General features: G+C 43.1%; 1 non-coding gene and 1 pseudogene across 1 annotated transcript; one reads left to right on the forward strand and one right to left on the reverse strand.

Annotated features, from left to right (window-relative positions):
• Window positions 1-6112: 6112 nt before the first annotated feature.
• Window positions 6113-23221, reverse strand: LOC128473725 (CAP-Gly domain-containing linker protein 2-like; annotated as a pseudogene).
• LOC128476066 (small nucleolar RNA SNORA35) lies at window positions 10782-10911 on the forward strand. Its single transcript, XR_008347092.1, has one exon. It is a non-coding gene; the product is annotated as a small nucleolar RNA SNORA35 (small nucleolar RNA).
• Window positions 23222-24314: the final 1093 nt, after the last annotated feature.

A 24314-nucleotide genomic window follows, 5' to 3' on the forward strand; every position in this document is an offset into this window, starting at 1 on the left:
AGACGTTTGCATAAAGTGCAGCTTTTATCCAGGAATGCAACACATTATGTTGGCCCCAAAACAATTATTTGAAAAGGTAACAGCTTTGTGGAACATGATGGCGCTTTAATCCACCCACCCTCTGTATAACTCAGTGGTTAGTCAGTAAGACCTCACTTTAAACGGTCACTGTAATACGTTGTGCCTACTAAAGAAAAAAAAACGTTTAAAACGTGACACAGCACTTGTTTTTATACTCATAGAAAAATGGGTTTTATTTTCTATGGGATTTCTGCTTTAAAATGAAGTGGCATCGTATATAATGCCTTTGGTAATGTAACAGTAGGTGGAAAAAATACCAAAATTGACGCACCCCCCCCCCTGTAGTAGCGACGCCTACCCCCCCCCCCCAAGTTTATTCCTTGCACCCCCAGCTGCAGTGCCAAATAACACCGTACAATCTAAAAACTATGGGCTCATTGGTCAGTTGCCCAAGGACCCCGCGTTCATTGTTGCCAGGAAACTGATTCACCACGTGACGTAGCCCCTAAAACAGTAGCGTTTCGACAGGGGAGGTGGCGAGCGGAGAGACCGCCTCCCCTAGGCCGGTCTTCAGGTCCGCGCCGAAGCCTCTGCGATTTCCCCAAGGCCCCAACCATCACTGCTCAGCGGCCGCCCGATGAGCAGGGCTGGTTAGGAGATCACAATACCCCCGCAACCGGCCGCAAATTAGGAAGCTCAAAGGTCGGCCACTTTATACCTCGGCTTCCGTACTCCCTAATCACTACGCGCCGCAATTGATGCCGAGAACCGGGATATGACGTCTTATACCGGACCTTTGCATCAATAGCCGGCGCGTAATGATTAGTGAGTATAACAGCTCCCACAACCGGATGAAGGATGAGAAAGGTAAGAGAAATGGGTGTAAGGTGGAGTGTATGTGTACGGGCTGGTGTGTGTAAGAGCAGTGTAGGTATTTGTGTGTAAGCTGGTGAGTGTATGTGGATATGTGTGTTTATGGCAGGTATTTGTAAATGCAGCATTTAGGCAGTGTATGTGTGTGTTTATGGCAGGTGTCTGTAGTATGTGTAATGCGCTTATTGGGCTAGGTGAGCTAGTTGACCGCAAGTCGGGTTTCACTTCCTCAAGCAGTGTTTCCTCATAAACATGGCAAAATCCTGGTAAAGTTGACCTTTACACTTAAAGCTTTCCCGATATCCTTGAAATATCCTTGAAAAATTTCCATTATATTTTTGTATCCTTGCAAAAATTGTCACATCTTACCTTCCATCGCCACCTCTTTGTACAGCAGGTTCAGGCCAAGGAGGTTCCACAGAGTTAAATATATTGTATTTGCTCGATTATAAGACAAGCCTCGTCTTATAATTGAATAGAGGTCTGACTATGAGACTAATATCCAGATCCCCAGCAGCGCTGCAGGAGACCTGGATCCTCCTGGCTGCCAGAGTGGCATATAGGGCTATAAGGCATTTCTGAAGGCAGAGTGGCATATAGGGGGTGTGAGGTATTTTTGGAGGCAGAGTGGCATATAGGGGGTTAAAAGGCATTCCTGTAAGCAGAGTGGCATAAAGGAGGGTATAAGGCATATCAAGGAGGCAGAGTGGCAAACCTGGGGGCAGGTGTGCATAACTGGGGGGGGGCAGGTTATCTTATCATATCTTTTCTTAAATATGAAAAAATAGTTTACATGAGTTAATATTTCCTAGTAAAACTTTTTTCCTATAGGGTCGTCTTATATTCAGGCTTTTTCTTTTTTTTCCTAAATTGATATTCAGATTTTGTCTGATCGTCTTATAATCGAGCAAATGCGGTAAATATATGTGGTTGCCATAACTACCCTTCCTGATGGATTTAGCGGCAGCGTACAGTTTATGTTAGTGTTGGTGACTACATTTTGAACCTCTTTTCTCTGCCTTACTACATCTAAGCTATTTGGCAGCTGAGTCAGTGGCTTTTGTTTGAAGTGGAGTTTTCTAAAGAAGGTGCTGCATGTCTCTCCCTTCTCAAGATTCTCCATTTTGGCACAAAAGGTGATTTGACCGGTTTTCTCCTCAAAGCGCTTATTCAGATCCTTAAGGATCCAATAGTCCAATAGTGACTGTAACTTGCACTGCAGCCTTCTAAGGTCCTTCTTACTGACTCTGCAACCAAAAGAAGTTGTGAAGCTTTACCTTGTTGTACTTTCACCATGAGCTACAGTTGAGTAGCAGCCGTTTCAGCTCAATTACATACAACATGCACTAGACTTTTGTGTTCAGATTCAGATGGACTTCTTTTCTAACACATTTTGCATAGTTCTTGCATCCGTACAAATCTCTGAAAATGAGGAGGGACCCCAAACAAACAAACTAAATGAACAAGAAACCTCAGAATATTGTTCAGCGAAAAGTGGGAAGGAACTGTGTATAGGAGGGTACAACAAGTTATCCTGGGGCAGTCTTATTGGTTATGGCTATAATTATTTCCAGAAGCTTTTCTTGTTTACTTTATCATTCTGGCTAATCTGCATTTGCAAGGCAAAGGCATAACCATAGTCATATATGTTTGCTGACACAATTTTAACTTGTGAGTAGCAACCAGAAACAGGTTAGGGTTAGATCACCAAAGTTTCTTGCAATATAGACAGTGTAGAGACTAAACTCAGTGTCAGCCTTGCTGTAGAGCATTTTTTGGGGGAAATTCAGTCCCATATCATGTGCTTGGGTATGTCTTTCTGCCATGGCCTGCCCATTGCTCCTTTACTGCTGTTGTTTCTGTTCTATCATTTCCATATTTTGAGGGATCAATTTGAATAAGTGGTGTCATTTCTGTTGAAATTCAATGCTGTAGCATGCTGCTGGATCTGCCTATCCATTGGTATAATGCTGGTGATTCTACAATAAGAAATCTAGTCTGGCTCTTCCTAATCCATAGGATGCTGCTTGAAGTAAATCTTGTTGAAATGTGAGGCCAGAAGGTGACAGGGACCTCAGCCATTGAAAATATTGCACCAATTTTGTTTTGACATTTTGTCCAAAGTCAGGAAACAGAATTCTTGTCCAAGAACTAATGCGCTACAAATGAAAGAAATAATTTCAGTTCTTCCACAATATCATAAACACTAAAACAGTACAGTGTTTAACTTGTAGGAACTAGGCTTAGGATGAATCCTATGCCCAAGGTTAGCCTCGAGTCACAGGGCTCCATGATTAGAGAAATAGCAGGGTCCATACAGTATTGCCTATGCTTCACTGTTGAGGAAGTGAACACAAAGTGTGTCCTCTGCTGCATTGAGCCATCAGGGCAGCTCCATGACCAATTGATGGAACCAGCCCTGGTTGAGCCCATAGGATCCCTCAGGGATGCCTCCATGATCATCTCCTTAAACGGCCAGTTAAAGGCCTCTCTAATCGTTGGTGATCTGGTGGTTATCAGCTAGGTCAACTGCATCCAACATGTGGCCCATGGGCCAAATGTAAGTACTGGAGCAATGCCTAGGTGGGTGCATGGGGTGAGTCTCCCTACCTTCTCTGATGGCCTTTCTCCCTTTCCTGTCTCATTTCCTGTAGCTCCTTCTTCTCTTGCCTTGTTTCTTATTTCTTTGTCAGCTCCTCCGTGGCTTCTTTCTTTGTCACCTCCACCGAGAACCAGGCCTCATAGAGCACTTCTACAAAAGGGAGGAGCACAACGTCTCCCCTGATTGGAGGAACGGGGAGAGACTGTACCTGTGGCTCTGCCCATTTGCGAAAGTACTCCGAGAGAGCAGCATAATGAAGAAAGATTTGCTGAGAAAGAGAAGCATTTCTGCACCTCTCTCTCCACGAATCTATCTACATTTTTCTGAGGTTTATGAAAATGGAGTCATTGGATGTACCACCATCTGTGTCTGACTTGCTATGTAATCCTAGGAGTCATGCTTGCTATAGAATAGGAGCCATGCTGTACGACCGTCTGGGTCTGGCTCACTATATAACAATAGGAGTCATGTTGTATATTTTATCTCAATGCAAAATGAGTGCAGCCCATGGACACATACATTTCTGGTGAAGTGGCCCACTGCAGTCCTTAGGGCCTGGATAAGTTTCCTTTTTAAGCGAGGAATACATGGAGATAACCCGAGAATGCTCCCCTGGCCAAGAACCATCTACGATCACAGCACTTTGAAGAAGCCAGATCTTGGTGCAACATGTCAGTGCGCATCCGTGAAACCTTGCAACGTCACCCGGAAGTGAAGTATTGGGAATTGACTCAACTGTAGGGGAAGACTGACCCGGCTTGATCCATAAAACGCAGCAGTGAGGTGTGTGTTTTTTAGACTTCTAATACAAGTGGATACTTGTTTTGATTGTATTTTCATTACATAATATTTTACTGGAACTTCTCTCTTCTCCTTGTTGGTGCTTTTGGGAAACCTGCAGAAAGCAACACAGTTGGGAACCTATGTGCAAATGGAGATAAGTCATCACAGCATTCGGGTTGCTCCTCAAACATAGGAGCAGTGGGTTGCTCCTATACCAGGCAAGCATTTAATTAGTCAATTGCCACATATAATAATATTATTAATCTAATTAATATATATGTATTCTTGAGATCTGCACCATGGGATATGTTTTGTTTACATGTACTAACGCTGATTAAGCGTCAAACAAAGGATCAAGAAAGTTTAAGAACTCAAGAATCCAATATTTTAATATTGAGGTATTCCCATTAATATTTGCTTAATTCACTTACTTGTCGTGTGCAATACTAGACCTTGGTCACTACTGTACGCATATGATCATAAATGGACTGCAGACTAGCACCTAGGCCAAATTGCAAATTAAATTACCTCCTTGGATTAGGTTACAGCTGTGATGTCAAAATTCAATGGGCCACTCTTCCGCAATTTACGCTGGTACACAATGCCTTCACTTTAAATACCGTATTTGCTCGATTATAAGACAAGGTTTTTTTCAGAGCAAATGCTCTGAAAAATACCCCTCGTCTTCTAATCGGGGTCGTCTTCTAATCAGACCTCAAATAGAGGTCTGATTAGGAGACTAAGATCCAGATCCCCCGCACCGCTGCAGGGGACCTGGATCCTCCTGTCTCACGCCCCCCATCATACACACACTTACCGGTGCTTCCTGCTGTGTTGCCGGGGCAGCGGGTTGACGTCTACGCGATCCGCGTAGACAACGTCCGCTGCAGCCGGAAGGAGGTGTGGCTAGCAGCGGGGGTTGTCTGCGTCCGTCGCGTAAACCTTCCCCGACTGTCAGAGATCAGAGCTCCCCGCACCGGTGCGGGGAACTCTGATCTCTGACAGCCGGGGAAAGTATACGCGACGGACGCAAACAAACCCCCCGCTGCCAACTCCACCTCATTCCGGCTGCAGCGGAAGCCGACGTCAACCCGCTGCCCCGGCTGGAAGCACCGGTAAGAGAGGGGTGAGAGAGAGAGAGAGTGTGTGTGTGTGTGTGTGTGTGTTAGTTAAATGGGGGTATAGGGTGTGTGTGTGTGTTAAATGGGGGCATAGGGCATTTCTGGAGTGGCGTTAAGGGGGCATTTAATAGAGCACTCTGCCTCCTGAAATGCCTTATACCTCCCTATATGCCACTCTGCCCCATAATATGCATTTTAACCCCCTAAATGCCAGAATGGGATATAGGGGTATAAGGCATTTCTGGAGGCAGAGTGGCACATAGGGGGTCGAAAGGCATACCATGGGGCACAGTGGCATATAGAGGGTTAAAAGGCATATCATGGGCCACAGTGCCATATTGGAGTGGCAAGCCTGGGGGCAGATGTGCGTAACTGGGGGACAGGTTGGAAAATACAAGAAATAAAAACAAAAAAAATATTTTTCTCAATCATAGCTTTTATTAAAAAAAATAGTTTACATGAATTAACATTTACTGGTAAAACTTTTTTCCTTTGGGGTCGTCTTATATTCGGCTTTTTCTTTTTTTCCTAAGTTAATATTCAGATTTTGGGGGGTCGTCTTATAATCGAGCAAATACGGTACATAAAACAATTATTAAAAAAGAAAAAACATATAATGCAGTATTTTTCCAGGTTCCAGGGTACAAACTGAAACTCACTTTTCCACATATTTTGTGGGCAATACAAAAATGTATAACTAGTAGGTAGAAACTTAAGAACAGGACAGATTACTTACTAGGCCACTTCTGCTTGGTCTGCCACCTACGGATGATGCCACCGAGCTTACAGAACTGATGGAAGAGCTGCTAGGGCTATGTGTCAGTGCCGACACACCCATTGCCATCCTCTTGCTTTTCTTGGCCTTGGCAGGACTTGTTGATGGGAACCCAATACGGATCACCTTGTGAATAGGAGCAAAAAGGCCAAATTTTGGTGGACATTGAAAGTACCTGGAAAATGTAAAAGTAAAGTCATCATTGCTATACATTCACTTGCAGAGTGAGAATAGGTTTACCAAGCAAGAGCTGGGAAAACATTATAGCTACCATTGCATTCACCATTACAGTTACTTCATTTTAAAGGGGAAGTTTTGGATGGCTTTGCCTCTCAACCACCACCACTTTGGCAATTCTATGATATGGTGTAGTTTGGGCTAGAAAAAACAACATACCAATGGCTAATATGCAGCTGCCTTGAAAACAGCCACAATAGCTACCGAAGTTCCATACAATGCTAGCTAATAGTAGTCAATACTCTTTGGCTTTATTAAGATGCTTTTTACATTTGAGCATACTGCCAAGCAGAGCCGCTCCACACGTAGAAGGCTCATAAGGTCTGTGGATATAGAATCCTAGATTCTGGAAGGATGGTTCCCTCAGGAGATGACTGATAACTTGTAAGGAACTCTACAAATTAGGCATGCGGCATCTCAAGCTGAGCTGAGACTGTAACAACCTGACAGTATTGCATTTTCAATTAACTCTGCAATACTCTCACCATATTATCCACTATAAAATATTGTCTAGACCAGTGATAATGAACCTATGACACACGTGTCAGTGCTGACACGCGTAGCCATTTGGGGTGACACGCGCAGGATTTCATGCGATTCATCCTCGGCTCCTGCACGGCCGCCGAGGATGAAAGAATCTGTGCTGGAGGAACGGGGGGGGGGGGCGCCACGTGCAGTAGCGTACCTAGCGGGGGGCGGTCCGCACCGGGTGCCGCTTATCAGGGGGGTGCCAACTTGCCGGCACCCGGCACCCCTCCAGAGACGGACAGTAATGAGGAGCAGGCTCGCAAGGGAGCGGTATCGGAGGTCTTTAACAGACCTCCGGCTCCCTTGAGTGATTTTAAGCCGGTTCAAGGATCTCCCTTGAACCCGGCTTAAAATCACTCAAGGGAGCCGGAGGTCTGTTAAAGACCTCCGATACCGCTCCCTTGCGATCCGCGCGGCAACAGCTGTTGTGCGCCGGGGTTTGTTGTCAGATCCCGGCGCACAACACTGAAGCCGCGCCCACCGCTGTCCGTGCCCTCTGAACCCCGTGCCCTCGGAAGAAGACAGAAGAACTGAAGAAGAAGAGGAGCGAAGAGCAGGAAAAGGAGCTGTAAGGAGAAAAGAGGAAAGGTAGGAAAGCATACAGTGAGAGTGGATCGGTGTATGTGTGTGGATTGGTGTATGTGTGTGGATTGGTGTATGTGTGTGGATTGGTGTATGTGTGTGGATTGGTGTATGTGTGTGGATTGGTGTATGTGTGTGGATTGGTATGTGTGTGGATTGGTATGTGTGTGGATTGGTATGTGTGTGGATTGGGGTATCTGTGTGGATTGGGGTATCTGTGTGGATTGGTGTGTGTGTGGATTGGTGTGTGTGTGGATTGGTGTGTGTGTGGATTGGTGTATGTGTGTGGATTGGTGTATGTGTGTGGATTGGTGTATGTGTGTGGATTGGTATGTGGGGATTGGTATGTGTGTGGATTAGTATATGTGTGTGGATTGGTATATATGTGTGGATTGGTATGCGTGTGGATTGGTATATACGTGTGGATTGGTATATACGTGTGGATTGGTAAGTGTGTGAGAGTGATGGGTGTTATGCTGTACCATTTCCAATGTATTTTTCATTATATAATTATGCTCTAAAGTACATCATAACTCCCATCACTCTATACTGTTCCATACAGTGGCAGAGCTGGGAGATAGTTTAACCCCTTCGTGACAATTGCCGGTCCGGGCACGTCACTGAAAATCGTGACGATTATGACAATTGACGTGCCAGGACCGGCACGTCTTTAAACGGGTGAAAAAATCGATCCGTGATCGATTTTTTCACTCAAACGGTGTTGCTCTAATGCCTCGACATCGAGGCATTGAGCAACACCAAAAAAAACATTCCCGCCCCCCCCCGATCGCTCCTAGGAGCAAAAAAAACAAACATGGCGGCACCCGCCGCCGAAAAACGGGTTTAGGAAGCGATCGCGAGTCGCTTCCTTTGCTTAGCTGGTGTTGCTAAGATGCCTCAGTATCGAGGCATCTTTGCAACACCTGTTTAGCAAAGGAAGCGACTCGCGATCGCTTCCTAAATGCTCAACTTACCTTCCCGGTGCCGGTGTCTTCGAAACACACGCGGTGTTTCAAGATGGCGGCGCCCATCAAGCCGGGGGGCGGAGCCTGATGACATCATCGGGGGGGGTGTTGCTGGATGTCATGGACATAAGAGTGATCATGATTTGATAAATCAAAGGCAATGTTTTCTAAACATTGCCTTTGATCAGTATTGGATCTGCCCCCCTCCTTCACTTGCTTCTAGTGAGGGAGAGAGACAGATCGGTGTGTTCTGGTATTTCAGGTATTCCCTAATAAAAATATATATATATTGATCCAAAGGCTCTTATAAGAGCCACCCATATAATATTAACCCCTTCATTGCCATTGATCACTGCATAAACAGTGATCTTGCATAGTGGCAATTGTTTTTGGGGTTTTTTTTTTTTTTTACATTTTTTTTAACTTTTTTTTAGGTTTTTTTACTTTTTTTTAGTTTTTTTTTTTTTTTTTATTATAGCCATTAACCCTTTCCTTCCCCACTATTTTTGCTGCAATTCTTACCATGCAGCGGTATACGGCTGAGGAGGCGTATGCCTTTTTGGCCACAGATTCTGAGGCCACTGATACAGCGTCAGATTTTGACGTTGGTCAGTTCACAGATACATCTAGTGATGTATCTGTGGCTGTTAGGACGCCTGCCACACGTAGTCGTGGCAGTGCACCAGAGGCATGGGTAGCGCCTAATAGGTACAAGCCAGCTATCCCTCCTTTTTCTGGAATTCCTGGCATCAATATTGATGTTACAGGATTCACTCCACTGCAATTTGTGCAGGTTTTTTTGGGAGACGATGTCTTGGGAGACATTGTCACACAAACAAACATTTATGCCCAGCAGCACCGTGCTGCTAGCCCTAATTCTTTTTGGGCAAAACAGCTATGGACTCCCATTGACGTGCCAGAATTTCTTAAATTCTGGGCACTCACAATGTTAATGGGCATTATAAAAAAGCCCTCCATCCGCTCCTACTGGAGCACCAGCCCCATCTTTAGTACCCCCATTTTTGCCCAAACTATAACTAGGCAAAGGTATGAAATGATTCTTCGTTTCATGAATTTTAGCGACAACAGCCTGTGCCCCCCTAAGGAGGACCCCCAGTTTGATAGGCTGTACAAAATCCGCCCCCTGATTACCCATCTCGCTGCCAGGTTTCCAGAGGTTTATACACCTGGAAAGAATATCTGCGTGGATGAATCCCTAATGAAATATAAAGGAAGGTTGGGATTCAAGCAGTATATTCCTTCCAAGCGCTCCAGGTATGGAGTGAAGGTGTATAAGCTCTGCGAGAGCGAGACAGGATATACTCATGCCTTCCGGGTATACGAGGGTAAGGATAGCTACCTTGACCCTCCAGGTTGCCCAGATCATCTGGGCACCAGTGCCAAGATTGTTTGGGACCTAATATTCCCCCTTATGAACAAAGGCTACCACTTGTATGTAGATAACTTCTATACAAGCGTCCCTTTGTTCAAGCTGCTGTATTGTTTCGATACGGTAGCTTGCGGTTCTATAAAAAAGAACCGCTTGGGTTTCCCACAACGCCTGGTACGAACCCGGCTAGGAAAGGGGGAGACCTCAGCTCTACGCCAAGAGGAGCTTTTGGCATTGAAGTTCAAGGACAGAAAAGAGGTGTGCATGCTGAGCACCATCCACGATGAAAGAACCGTGGAGGTTTCTGTCCGTGGCAGAGCTGGGGTCACTAGAAAGCCAGTGTGCATCAGGGCCTATAACAAGCACATGGGTGGAGTTGATCTGTCAGATCAACTCCTACAGCCCTACCTCATTATGAGGAAGACAAAGGCCTGGTACAAGAAGGTTGCAATTTATCTAATGCAAATTGCAACCTATAACGCTTTTTTGCTGCACAAAAAAGCAGACACTGGGCTGAAGCTGTCTTTTTTGCAGTTTCAGCTCGAAGTAATTTCAGGTATCTTGTACCGTGATGCACCTGGTCCCCAAGTAGTGATGGGAACCAACAGAATTGGGGCTACCCATTTTATTTTTAAAATCCCCCCTACAGCAAAGAAGCAGAATCCCCAAAAGAGATGCAGGGTATGCTACAGCAGGGGGCAAAGAAAGGACACCACATTTTACTGTCCAGATTGCCCTGGAAAACCTGCACTCTGTGTCGGTGACTGCTTCAAGCTGTATCACACAGTTTCCCATTTTTAATTTTTTTTTTGTTCCTGCTCCATTTTTGTATTTTTTTTTTATTTTTTGTTACATTTACTGTTTTTTAACTTTTATTTGCTCCACCATTTTTAAGCGTTTTTATTTGCACTGTCAAGTGAACCCTGTGTCCATTCCGTGGCATGAGGGACCACTTAAGGTGCTAGATCAAATCCCTTCTTGGAGATAGGCCAGGCTTTCTTGTAACCTGTCCCTACTGATAGTTGGGTACAAGCATTTTTCTTTACCCAGATGTAAAATTCCTACTGAACTTGAATTGCTCATGTTCCAAATGTGGCCCTTTTGCCCCCAAACAATCTGACAAACCCATGCATGTGGGGTATCAATGTACTCAGGAGATGTTGCTGGACACATATCGGGGTGTTGTGTGACAGCAACATATACCAGGAGCTGTAATTTCACACCTGAAGTACAAAGTATGTGGAAAAAAAACACCAAAAACAATTACTATCCCAAACTTTGACAAGGGTTGGTGGTAGGATTAGTGCATGGAAAGGGTTAAACTATCAGCATCTAAAATACCCTGGGGTGTCTAGTTTTCAAAAATATATGGTTTGGTGGGGTAAATTTAATTTGCTGGCTTCAAAGATGCCCCAAATACCACATAGAGACAGAATTACCAGATTCAGAGAAAAATGGTTTTGAATTAGCAAAACGCTACTTGTACTTATTGCCCCATAACGTGTAGAAGAAAGCAAAAAAACATAAAAACATTGGGTATTTCTAAACTCGGGACAAATAGTAGAATCTATTTAGCAGGTTTTTTCAGTAGTTTTTTATGATGAATAAAAGATTTTTCAAATAAAAGTGAGAAAATGTGGTTTTTTTTCAATTTTTCGTCATATTTTATTATTTTTATTATAGGAAATTACATCATATGAAAAAAATTTGGTGTCTGAAGAAAGCCCTTCTTGTCCTGAAAAAAACAATATATAACTTGTGTGGGTTTAGTAAATGGGTTAAGAGAAAATTACAGCTAAACACAAACACCGCAGAAACGATAAAACAGCCATTGTCACAAAGGGTACAAAAAGTAAAATCAGCCTTTGTCACGAAGGGGTTAAACTATAAATTGCGCAAAATTATGTTTTTTTGTCGAAGTGACACACCACGCGAGTTATGCTCGATTTTTTGCCGATTTTTGACACACCACGCCAAAAAGGTTGCCCATCACTGGTCTAGACAGTAAGCACGCTACAAAACTATTCCATCAAATTATACACAACTGCTGTCATGGAGGCATACTATAACCAAAACTAACCAAGTCCCAGAGTCCTATATGAAATAGCAATGTCTATTTGAAGGCTATAACTCCCATCATCTTTAAAGTTAAATATATAGTAAGCATAAGTGTACTCCATGTTTACACTTCATTCCCTTTGGATATTTGCCAACAACTGATGACATCTTCAGTCAAGTAAAAAAGATCAAACATCATAAATGCTTTAATTCTTATATAATAGTGAGTTGTGTGTTCTCTGGTATCCTCCTTTGAGCTTTTAGTTGAATTTTCATTATATATTAACAAAACTAGTGATGACTCAGAATAGAGGATGACTACTCATAATAGAGCATGTGATCTGCCAGTGGGAAGTATTTTAAATACATTTAGTACCTTAGTCCCTTATATATACGGTATGTTTATGGAAAATAAAGTTCCAGTGAGTACAGGCTGTATATCAAAGACTGCCAAAAGACATAAACAAGCTGTTTTAGGATACCCACCCATTACAACATATGCAGTGTTTCTCCACGAAGGAATCTTTTCCACTTAAAGCAAATAGTATTATTCTGTCACCATGTAATGTCCATCTGCATGGAAAATGTCACGCCACTGAATACAAAATTACCCATGAACTTCTTTGTGTTGGGCTTCTCTGATGTTAAAACACGCATCTCGACCATCAGCTTAATATTTTTTTCTCAAAGTACCGTATTTGCTCGATTATAAGACGACCCTGATTATAAGACGACCCCCCAAAATCTGAATATTAACTTAGGAAAAAAAGAAAAAGCCTGAATATAAGACGACCCTAAAGGAAAAAAGTTTTACCAGGAAATGTTAATTCATGTAAACTATTTTTTTTAATAAAAGCTATGATTGAGAAAAATATTTTTTTTTTGTTTTTATTTCTTGTATTTTCCAACCTGTCCCCCAGTTACGCACATCTGCCCCCAGGCTTGCCACACCAATATGGCACTGTGGCCCATGATATGCCTTTTAACCCGCTATATGCCACTGTGCCCCATGGTATGCCTTTTGACCCCCTATGTGCCACCCTGCCTCCAGAAATGCCTTATACCCCTATATCCCATTCTGGCATTTAGGGGGTTAAAATGCATATTATGGGGCAGAGTGGCATATAGGGAGGTATAAGGCATTCCAGGAGGCAGAGTGGCATTAAGGGAGTTAAAAGGCATTATATAGAGCACTCTGCCTCCAGAAATGCCTTATACCCCTATATGCCACTCTGGCATTTAGGGGATTAAAAGGCATATTATGGGGCAGAGTGGCATATAGGGAGGTATAAGGCATTTCAGGAGGCAGAGTGCACTATTAAATGCCCCCTTAACGCCACTCTGCCTCCTGAAATGCCTTATACCTCCCTATATGCCACTCTGCCCCATAATATGCCTTTTAACCCCCTAAGTGCCAGAGTGGCATATAGGGGTGTAAAGCATTCCAGAAATGCCCTACACACACACACACACACACACACACACACACACACACACACACACACACTTACCGGTGCTTCCAATTTCCTGCTGTATTGCCGGGCCAGCGGGTTGACGTCTCATTCCGCGGCAGCCGGAAGGAGGTGGAGTTGGCAGCGGGGGTTTGTATGCGTCCGTCGCAAATACCTTCCCCGGCTGTCAGAGATCAGGAACTCTTGAACTCTGATCTCTGACAGTCGGGGAAGGTATTTGCGACGGACGCATACAAACCCCCGCTGCCAACTTCACCTCCGGAAGCACCGGTAAGTGTGTGTGTGTGGGGGGGCGACGACAGGAGGATCCAGGTCCCCTGCAGCGGTGCGGGGGATCTGGATCTTAGTCTCCTAATCAGACCTCTATTTGAGGTCTGATTAGAAGACGACCCCGATTATAAGACGAGGGGTATTTTTCAGAGCATTTGCTCTGAAAAAAACCTCGTCTTATAATCGAGCAAATACGGTACATCTCGTCTGTATTGGCTGTTTCCCAAATGCAATGAGAAGCCTGTCCAAAAGGTTTTGGAGTGTGTCTGTGGGAATTTGTGTCCATTTAATCAAAAGAGCATTTAGCATTGATGTTGGACAAGAAGTCCTGGCTCACAATCGGTGTTCAAATTCACCCCAAAGATGTTCAATGGGGTTAATTGACTAAGTTTGTGAATCCATGAAAGGGACACAGTGATGCTGGAACAAGAAAAGGCCATCCCCAAACTGGCGCCACAAAGTTGAAAGCATACAATTGTCTTAAATGTCTTTGTATGGTATAGCATGAACATTACCCTTAACTGGGTCTAGGAAATTCATTTTGCGCTACTCTATTCTGCTACACTACAGGTCATTATCAGACTAAGTGCAATCATGTCTGGCAGCGCAACCTCCTACAATAACCTCTTCTTCTTCTTCATCAGGGCAATTTCTCTTTTACGTGTAACCAAAAAACACTTCTAACTACAATTTCAGCCTGAAAAGGCAGCTTTATCAATATAGTTCCATAATAACTCAGAATGGGGAAGAAAGGGGATTTAACTGACTTTGAACGTGGCATGGTTGTTGGTGCCAGACGGGCTGGTCTGGGTATTTCAGAAACTCCTGATCTACTGGGATTTACAAGCACAACCATCTCTAGTGTTCACAGAGAATGGTCCAGAAAAGAGAAAATATCCAGTGAGCAGCAGTTGTGTGGACGAGAATGCCTTGTTGATGTCAGAGGTCAGAGGAGAATGGGCAGACAGGTTCGAGATGACAGAAAGGCAACAGTAACTCAAATAACCACTCGTTACAACCAAGGTATGCAGAATACCATCTCTGAATGCACAACACGTCGAACCTTGAAGCAGATGAGCCACAGCAGCAGAAGACCACACCAGGTGTCATTCCTGTCGGCTAAGAACAGGAAACTGAGGCTACAATTCACACAGGCTCACCAAAATTGGACAATGGAAGAGTGGAAGAACGTTGCCTGGTCTGATGAGTCTCGATTCCAGCTGCGACATTCAGATGGCAGGGTCAAATTTTTGATGTAAAAAACATGAAAGCTTTGGCCCAACCCACTCAATTAAAGTCTCTTTTGATATACAGCCTGGTATTTACTTCGGTTGTTGCACTTAACCGCTTAAGGGAGAAGACAGCCTGACCTATTTTTTTTTTAATTCAAAGGATGTTTATTTACTTTTCCTCTGTATTGTTCCCTGGTATATTCATTCCTTATTACTTAGATATGTTCCTGGCTTGGATTTGTACTTCTTCTTAATTAAGCCAACGCATTTATGCAAGTAGATTTTTAAAATCTAGACCCATTTTGCAGTGTATGCTTGCTTAACAATTATAAATGCATTAATAGAAATTATATTATGTTTAGTTTTTGACCAGACAACATACCTGTGCAAACAAGTGTACGTGTGATATGTGAAAAACCTGGTGAGAATGATTTACTATGTTCCCGGCATACCTGGTTCCTGCCACTGCACCGTCGTTCTTGCCCAAAGGCTCATCTAACTCAACTCCACACCATTCACCCTTTGCAAAATCCGTCTCTCCCACGTAGCGAACCACTCCGGTCTTTGTACCACCAACCTGCAAGCCATGATTAAGGGAAATTAACAGCTTTAATGCCATTGAATATTAAATAAAATTGGCATTATAATAATGAGAGAGTTGGATAAATCAGACACAAAACACATATAGAAAGTAGCTAATTCAAGTCAAACGTGTTCTTAAAATTGAAACTAAGATGTTCATTAAAATATCTTGTACGCAGCCATTTAGTTTAATATTAATAACACACAGTAAACTTTAGCAAAAGCAGTGTGTAGTAGTATGTAGAGAATCATGTTGGTTTTATTTGTCATTTTATTGTACACGACAAAAGGAAATATACTGAAACTTTTTAGAATACAACAAAGTCAATTCTTGTGTATAAAACACACATTACAGTCAGTCACAAAAAACCCTTAAAAAAGGTATCAAATTGTGAATTTAAACTTCCAACCAGGTGCCTTTCTGTGTCAAATGTGATTTACTAAACAATGATGTATGATGCAAAGCGCTAAACAATTTGTTTTTTCATTTACACATACAGTGCATGTTCCAAACACTTTCAAATAATTATTTCCAAATAATCACGTGGATTATTGACTCAGACCTTGTAATGAGTTACATATTCATGCTTACCCCTTACCAACTTTCATCAGTCTTGTGGACCTGTACATCCACCTTGCCAGTTACATTGTCAATGTATAGCTTAACTATATATCTTTTCCACTAAAGCCAAAGAGGGACACTTTCGATTTAGCGGGTATGGTCTGAAGCATGGCTGTTGGCTTGGGTCCAAAAGAGGGACATTTGGGATATGTATATATGAAGGAAACACTGAAGGAGCTTAAACAATACATTTCCGTTCCTTTTGCTAATTATAGTAAGAAGGTTGGAGAAAAATTGTAATTACCTACTCAGAATTTTAGATAAACTTTAAGATTTTGGTTGACTCTTAGGTAGAACTACAAATACTTTAGCAGGCTGGAGACAAAGGCATTATAATTGCTGTCTGTACTATTATCACACCAACACAAAAGCACAGTAACGTCTTGCAGAGATTATGCGCACAGATTGACAGTCTCGGCTTTGTACAGTTTCAAAGTTAAGAAGTGACAGAATCTGCTAACAGTTTAATTCTCAATACCTTTTTGATGTGGCTAATGAGACCATAGTGTTAGGATGATTTGCTCTCAGCTAAGAGTAAGAGGATACCGCATTAAAATTAAATAAATGTGGATGCCTTGCCGCACATTGTTCAGCTGGATCGTTTAAAAAAGGACTGTCCTTACAGCTAAGAGGAAACAAAGACAATGTGCTTGCAACACATGCTGAAACTGCTAATTCATTGTATTTCTATCATTAAAATGAGTGCATAAAGGTAATAATGTTTAATCCGTTCAGTGTAAGTCTAGATCATTTCCCATTTTCTCATGATATTATTGACATGGCTTCAGAGTATGGCTTCTGGTGCCAGTGTGTCCCCAAGTCTTATTTTATATATTGACATAAATGCCACGTTCAGGGCCAGACTGGGGATGACCTAGCGGCCTTGGCACTTTAGGGCACACGTTTTTCTACTAAGACCGAGAGCAGCCCCACGTATCCATCCATTGACCACACACCACAGGACCAGGTATGCTGCTGGGGCAGTACCATAGTTAAGAATCCAGTCCTACCAGCCACAGGCCCAGGTACAGCAACATTTCCACATTCACTTATTATTTCCCACTCCTAATGTATTATCACACAAATAGAGCTATAATTTGTTAAAGAATACAGCAGACTGAAAAGACCCCCTCCCTCCAAAGGACTAGTTATAAGCTGTTCAATGTTTGAAAAAAATACCCCCTTACATTCAAAATGACCAAAGAAAGACACTTGCTTTAGGGGTATGGATAGAGGGAAAAGGAGCAAATCTTTACTAATGCTATTTATGTGACTGTGACCTACTGACTAATATAAACACTGGATTTGATTTATAATTTAGTTTGTGAACACATTTCTTTACACGTTGTAACTTTAAGGGTTGTAGAACAATGTGATACACTCATATCCATCAAATATTCTGAGCTCCTAGGAAAGAGAGACATCAAGGATAGGATGAGAGACAAAGGGATTTGTGAGCCAAATAGTAACTGTGAACCTAAAAAAGAACACTAAGAATTTGGCCTATATTAGCTATAGGCTAATAACGGCAAACCAGCACATATTACGCTTTAAATGTGCTTTATGAATGATTACTGGTACTATTATTACCAGAAAAGTCAAATCTGGTCATCCAAAGAGCAGATAGAAAGGTATCATGATATTTTGTATGCGTTTTATTCAAGTAAAACAATCCCAATCTGAGGCATATCATTTATTGTTTGCATTTTGTACCACATAGGCACAATTTGAGATAACCATTATATTTTTTAATGTAAAATAAATATAATGGTAGTTAAAGTGAGGGGCAATGGTGCTACAGTAGATACACCAATATCTCGGTTCAAAAGATAAGTGAAACAAAAGACTCTTAAGGCTTACCCAGGCCCATTTAAAGAGACCTGACCGAACACCCTATATCCATAGAGGTTTTAAGAAATATCTTGTATATATGTTACCTAGATGCTAACTTATGAATACCCATGACCGGTCTTTGGCCTCTTGCCTTTGTGGGTGCCTGTGAGTACCTAAAATCTTCTGTCTTTAAAATATTGTTCTCACTTTGGATTATGTGCACATAAACTTTCAAACTCTGTAACAATCCCTAAATCATCATAAGGACCACCTTGCAAAGGTCAATGGACCAAAATTTAAGAATGACTACAGTACAACATTATTAGAATATCAGTAGCAGAATCGACTCTTCAAGCCTATGCTTTTGAATAAAATACAGGTTAAATGTACATTACTCCAGGAGTCTGAGGTCAATGTGTCATTGTTTAAATCATATGCAAAATATCTCATTTCAATAAAAGCCTCCCAGATACTTATTCATAATATTCCTCAATGAAATCATATTGACACTATGGAACATATATTCATTCCACTAAATGACATATTTCTGGAAATCTTGACTCACCAAAACACGATCTCCAATCCGTAAATCTTTGTCACCTTTTTTAACTGACCCACTGTCTGAAAGATTTGATCCCTATTCATTTCCTGTTTTTATAGTGTTGTTTAGCACACTTTCTCGGAGTGGAACGATGCGTGTAGTTAGAGGTGGGGTGGCAGTTCCAGAATGCAGGGACAAGTTTTGTGTAGTCAATGATTCCACAGAATGAGAATCACTTCCTGCACCATCTGCCACAGGCTGGCGAGTCAACTTGGATGGACGAGTAAAAATCCCCTGTAATGGTTGACATTCAAAATAGCGAACTCCACCAACCGATCCATCATTCTTTCCTACTGGGTCATCCAGAACAACTCCTGCCCACTGTCCTGGGGCAAATTGGGTTTCTCCCAAGTATTGTACCACTCCAGACTTTACTCCATTGACCCATACACGTTCACCAACCACAAAGTCTCCCAAGAACTCATCTCCAACCTCAGTGATCTTTGAACTTGATTTTTCTGCACCAACTGAAGAGGTAGATCCCTGTTTATGCAATGGAGAACCTGTGTGCAACAAGCAAGGCAATATTAACAAACAAACAAACATTTATAGGCATGCTTATCAATCCTGTAGCCTTTATGTGGAAGTTACAATTATCCTGTGATAATTGGGGTTTAAGTTAAACTATGGTGCCAGACAGGTTTTTTAGAAATCAGAAGGATACATTGATTAAGATTAAGGAAATAGTTTAATGTCTCATATATCTCCATTCACAGCTTTTTACTATCTAATGCATGTTTTACCTATAAATAAACAAATAAAAATAATTTGTCTTGTAAAAACACTGCAGCAAACTGCCCATAACTCCATCAGTTTTTACCACCACCTTTGGCTGTGCACTGGTAAGTAAGAGATGTGTTTGGTCAAATGCATCTTATGCAAGCCACAGAGGTAGAGTTCAGAAAAAGAGAGCAAATGTATAGGGGCAGCTCTAATGAATCACTCCATGTATTTGCAAGGGGTAAGAAAAACACATTAATTTAAAGTGGACACTCAGTTGTCATATGTATTAAATTGCATATGATATTTGCCATGTCCTTGTAAAGGGACACTCCAGCCATCATATGCACTTTAGACTTTTGTGGTGTTCTTCTTGCCCTCTAGCTCCACTATATAACCAAATGTATGTGGACTGTTGGATACACAAGTGACCCTACAGGGCCCATATGTCATTGCCAGTGTTTGATTACTCCTTTATGACTTTAGGAGTTAGTGTTGTGTCCTGTAAAACATGAACACACTACCACAAGGATTTAATAGGACAGCCTGAGCTTTTGCATTCTATGACAGCCTAGCTCCTTCCCAGAATAAGTGTTTAGGTGGTGTGAATGCTGGCGCCTGCATTAGACACTCTGCACACTCTGCACAGACCCTGCTGGGGTCTCTGGTAACCCACTGACAGCTGATCACACATACTGTTATCAGGAATGCAGAACCGAGTTTCTGCATCACTGTGTTCTAGAGTGAGATTTTAGTGAGTTGGGGACAAACGGAGTCTCTCAGCCTTTTAGATAAAATCAAGCGAATACCTGTGAGAATGGGAACATGTGGTCCTCTCGCCTTATGGCTGAGGGGGCGATGATTTGATATATAGAATGCACGTGTGATGGAAAACCGGGTTGCCAGGTTGCGCTCTTTCTTCCAGGGTCCCAGTAGAACTTTGTTGCTACTCACTGCTGTAGCAAAGTGATATAGTTTTTTTAGGGAGTAGTTTATCCTACATAAATCCAGTTGATGCTTGGCATTATGCTATGGGGAAGGGTGACCAGTGAAACCAGTGAGTGCCCACTCAGTCCATGTTATTCTAAAGGGGTCAGTATAGGCTTGATTGTGTTTATTAAAAAAAACAATACATAGAGCTAAAACACTTTATTGTAGCTCAAGGGCAAACATCAACAGCCATACCAAGTATATGTGTCAGGCCTCATCCAGGCTGCAGTGCTGTATGTCTTTAGTTTCCCTAGTCCTTGCTACAGTTCTCTCTTTGCCGTAATCCATTCCTGGATTTTCCTATGCTCTGTCCTGTACTTCTGATTCCTTGATTCCAGTCTTGCTCTTTGCTTTAGCTCTGTTCCCTTTATAAGGTGTACCCCACCCACGTGTTCTGTTTGTCTCAGTCATCAGTCTAAAGGTTTAGATTCAATGTTTGGTTTCAGTTTATTAGTGATTCAGTAAGCAGGGTTTAGCGTTAGGACCCACCCTCATTGGAGTACGTTGGCGTAGTGGTGGGCTAAGCATACTATGGCCATAAGATGTGACAGATTTTCCAATAGTTGTCATACAGTCCTAGGCTAGTTCCTGTATTTATGTGTGTCAGTCTGTTATGTAACGTGTATCCCCTGTAGAGGGGTGTCCTGTCCTGTATCCCCAGTAGAGGGGTGTCCTGTTCATGTCAGATCTTGAGTATTCCTTGTCTTGTTCCCTGTGGTACCCTGTATTATGTATATCTTGTCTGGTTATGTTTCTTGCTTGGTCTCGCTGTCCCTTGCTTCTTTCTCTGTTCCCCTTGCTTGCTATGTTTCTCCTGTACTCTGCTTAGCTTTCCATACTCCCAGCCTGCAGGTGCCTGCAGGATATCTCCAAATTCTGGTTAACATCAGATGCTATATCAGGACGCTGGTATGTGGCTGTAAAACCCTAGATGCCCACTCGGGCATCAGGCCCTGTCCTACTCCGCTACTGCGCAATAACTCCTGCACTCCATCTTTGGGCACTCTGGGTCATTACACTCGTCTGTATGGACCCAGTTTGTGACAATATGCAGACATAACATGTGTAGTGTCAGTAATACTAAAAACTGTACACCATGAAAGTACTCTACTATGTTGCAGCACGGCACCAACAATCATTTATACATTCATGTGAAATAATATTAGAAAGAAGCAATAGCTGTCATGACAAAACATGTAAACAGTCACAGGGGCACAAAAATGTTGGTATTATGGTAGGAATGGTACCTGTGGAAAAGGAAGTAGGGATAGGAAAAGAAATATCACAAATATCCAAAGGATTGAGGGGATCAGATGAAATGTGGTGTGGGGGTTAGTCCTCCTCTCCATAGGCGTCGCTACAGGGGGGGAGGCAGTGGGGCAATTGCCCCCCCTAGATTATTCATTTCCCCCCTTTTGCCCCCCCACCAAATTTGAGTAGAGAAGAATAATGACACAATATGCAAGAGAAGAAAGTTGTTGCCCCAGCTATATTCACATAGTGAAAAAAAAAAGAAATGGCATTAGCTATGATAACGTTGATGGATTTTACAGCATGCTGGTCTTTCACTGATTTCCAGTCAAGCAGTGACAGGCATGGCTTTACCATATTATACAATGTATCTGGGGAGGAAAACTTTCGGTAATTGTCTAACAATATCTTTTTCATCCAGGAAACAAATAATGCACTGGGTGCAAATTAGTGAAAAGGTGTACCTAGTCAATGTGTGTGTGACATATTGTAATCCTACAAGAAAAGCACAAAATATTGCAAATACCTAGAGGTTAAAGAGCCATTTCAGACTTCTTTTTGGATCTTGATACATTTTCCCTTATTGTGACAGAACCCCTACATTGGAAAACCCAAAAAGAGAAAATATAGCAGTTCTTCACTGTAAAACATACTGTGACAGAATGACCTGTCATACAGGGGCCCAAGGTACTCAGAGATGGCTCCAGCCTGGCTGCCAAACAGGCAGGAACTCCATTGTGTAAACTAATCCTATTAACAGGATTGCTGCCAGGACGAGATTCAGTAGCTAAAGGGGATTAAAGGTTGGGTTGTCTACATGTACCTGTTTATCATTGTTAATTTATGTTAATTAAGTTCTGTGGCTATATGAGTCCATGTTTTACAACAATAAACTGTTCATTCCTGCTGTATTCAATTTAAGGTAGTTGTGTCTAGGGCTGCAACTAACGATTATATTAATAATCGATTAGTTGGGCGATTTATTTTTTCGATTAATTGGATAAAAAAATGCAATTTTTTTAAAATTTTAAATAATGTAATAAAAAACGTACAATTTACACTTTCATCTCTTTATCGCAATGGCCTCTCTCTATTCACCTTCTTATTTTACTGACATAATAATAAAAGCTACAAGAACCCAAACACAGTGTTTCTCAAACTAAGTTTTAATACAAAGTTATTAGTAAATATTAATTCATATGTGTTACTCACCTGTCCCCGGTTCCCACGCTGCCGCAACAGCCGCCGAGCAGGATAGGGAGACCCTCCTCCACCGCACGGCCACCTCCACAGCAGCCGCCACGAAGGAGAGGGAGACCCCCCTCCACCACACGGCCACCTCCGCAGCAGCCGCCACGAAGGAGAGGGAGAACCCCCCCACCACACGGCCACCTCCGCAGCAGCCGCCACGAAGGAGAGGGAGAACCCCCCCACCGCACGGCCACCTCCGCAGCAGCCGCCACAAAGGAGAAGGAGACCCCCCTCCACCGTACGGCCACCTCCGCAGCAGCAGCTGCCAGGAAGGAGAGGGAGACCCCCCTCCACCGCACGGTCACTTCTGCTGCCATCCTCTGAAGTGCCGCGCAGGAGAGGCAGACCTCCTCGTACACGGCGTCCTGCTTCTGGCGAACTCCCTAACTGCAGGGCTTTATGAAGGGAGACAACGCCACACTCAAAATGGTCGCGATTCACGGACACCGGAAGTGATGTCATGATGGGATGATGGGAGATTAGGACTTCCTCCGCGGTTCCCCATTTAAACCTCTCAGACCAGCTACACCTTGCCTTCTGATGGTCGTCTATGCCTTGTGCTAGTGCCCAGATAGCGTTTACCTTCCTGATTCCTGTGTTCGGCAACACGGACTGTTTGCTAAATTAGAGAAGTGCGTCTTCGAGACTCGTAAAGTGATGTTTTTGGGATACATTATCACGCCTGAGGGGTTCGACATGATGGACCCATCAAAGGTACAAGCAATCAAGGACTGGCCGCAGCCTGTGAGCCTCAAGGCTCTTCAACGTTTTCTTGGATTTGCCAACTATTATCGGCTTTTTCTTCGAAATTACTCCAAGATTGTTGCACCCTTAACAGACTTGACAAAGAAAGGTGCCAAAGTCGCAGAGTGGTCGCCTGAGGCGGTGTCAGCGTTTGCCCTTCTCAAGGATAGATTCACGTCGGCCCCGGTGCTACGGCATCCCAACCCCCACCTACCGTTCGTCCTGGAGGTGGATGCTTCTGAATCTGGGGTTGGAGCTGTACTCTCTCAACGAGCATCGTACAGTGGACCGGTGCACCCATGTGGGTGTCAGCCTGGCTCTGGAGGAGTGGCGTCACCTGCTGGAGGGAGCTTCTGTACTTGATTTTGACCGATCATAAGAACCTCCAGTACATGGAATCTGCTAAATGCCTCAATCTGCGTCAGGCCAGATGGGCTTTGTTCCTATCCCGATTTCCATTCGTGCTGACAAACCGTCCGGGTTCAAAGAACACCAAGGCAGATGCATTATCTCGCATGCACACACAACCGGAGGAGGAGAGTAGGGAACCTGAACCTATTATTCCTTCTGCCAAAGTCATCGATGCCATTCGATTATGTGGCTACACTCCCCTCCTGGATCGCATTTCCCGTTCTCAAGGACAAGCTCTGGCTTCCTTACCTCCAGGGAGACTATTTGTGTCTCCTAGTTTGCGTACTCCTGTACTACGTACGCTCCATGGCACCAGAACCTCGGGACATTCTGGAGTGGCGCGCACTAAGGATCTGATTTCTCTGACTTTTTGGTGGCCCCACTGCACCAAATCATGCAC

This window comes from Spea bombifrons, chromosome 2, assembly GCF_027358695.1.
Source record: "Spea bombifrons isolate aSpeBom1 chromosome 2, aSpeBom1.2.pri, whole genome shotgun sequence".
Classification (NCBI taxonomy): Eukaryota; Metazoa; Chordata; class Amphibia; order Anura; family Pelobatidae; genus Spea; species Spea bombifrons.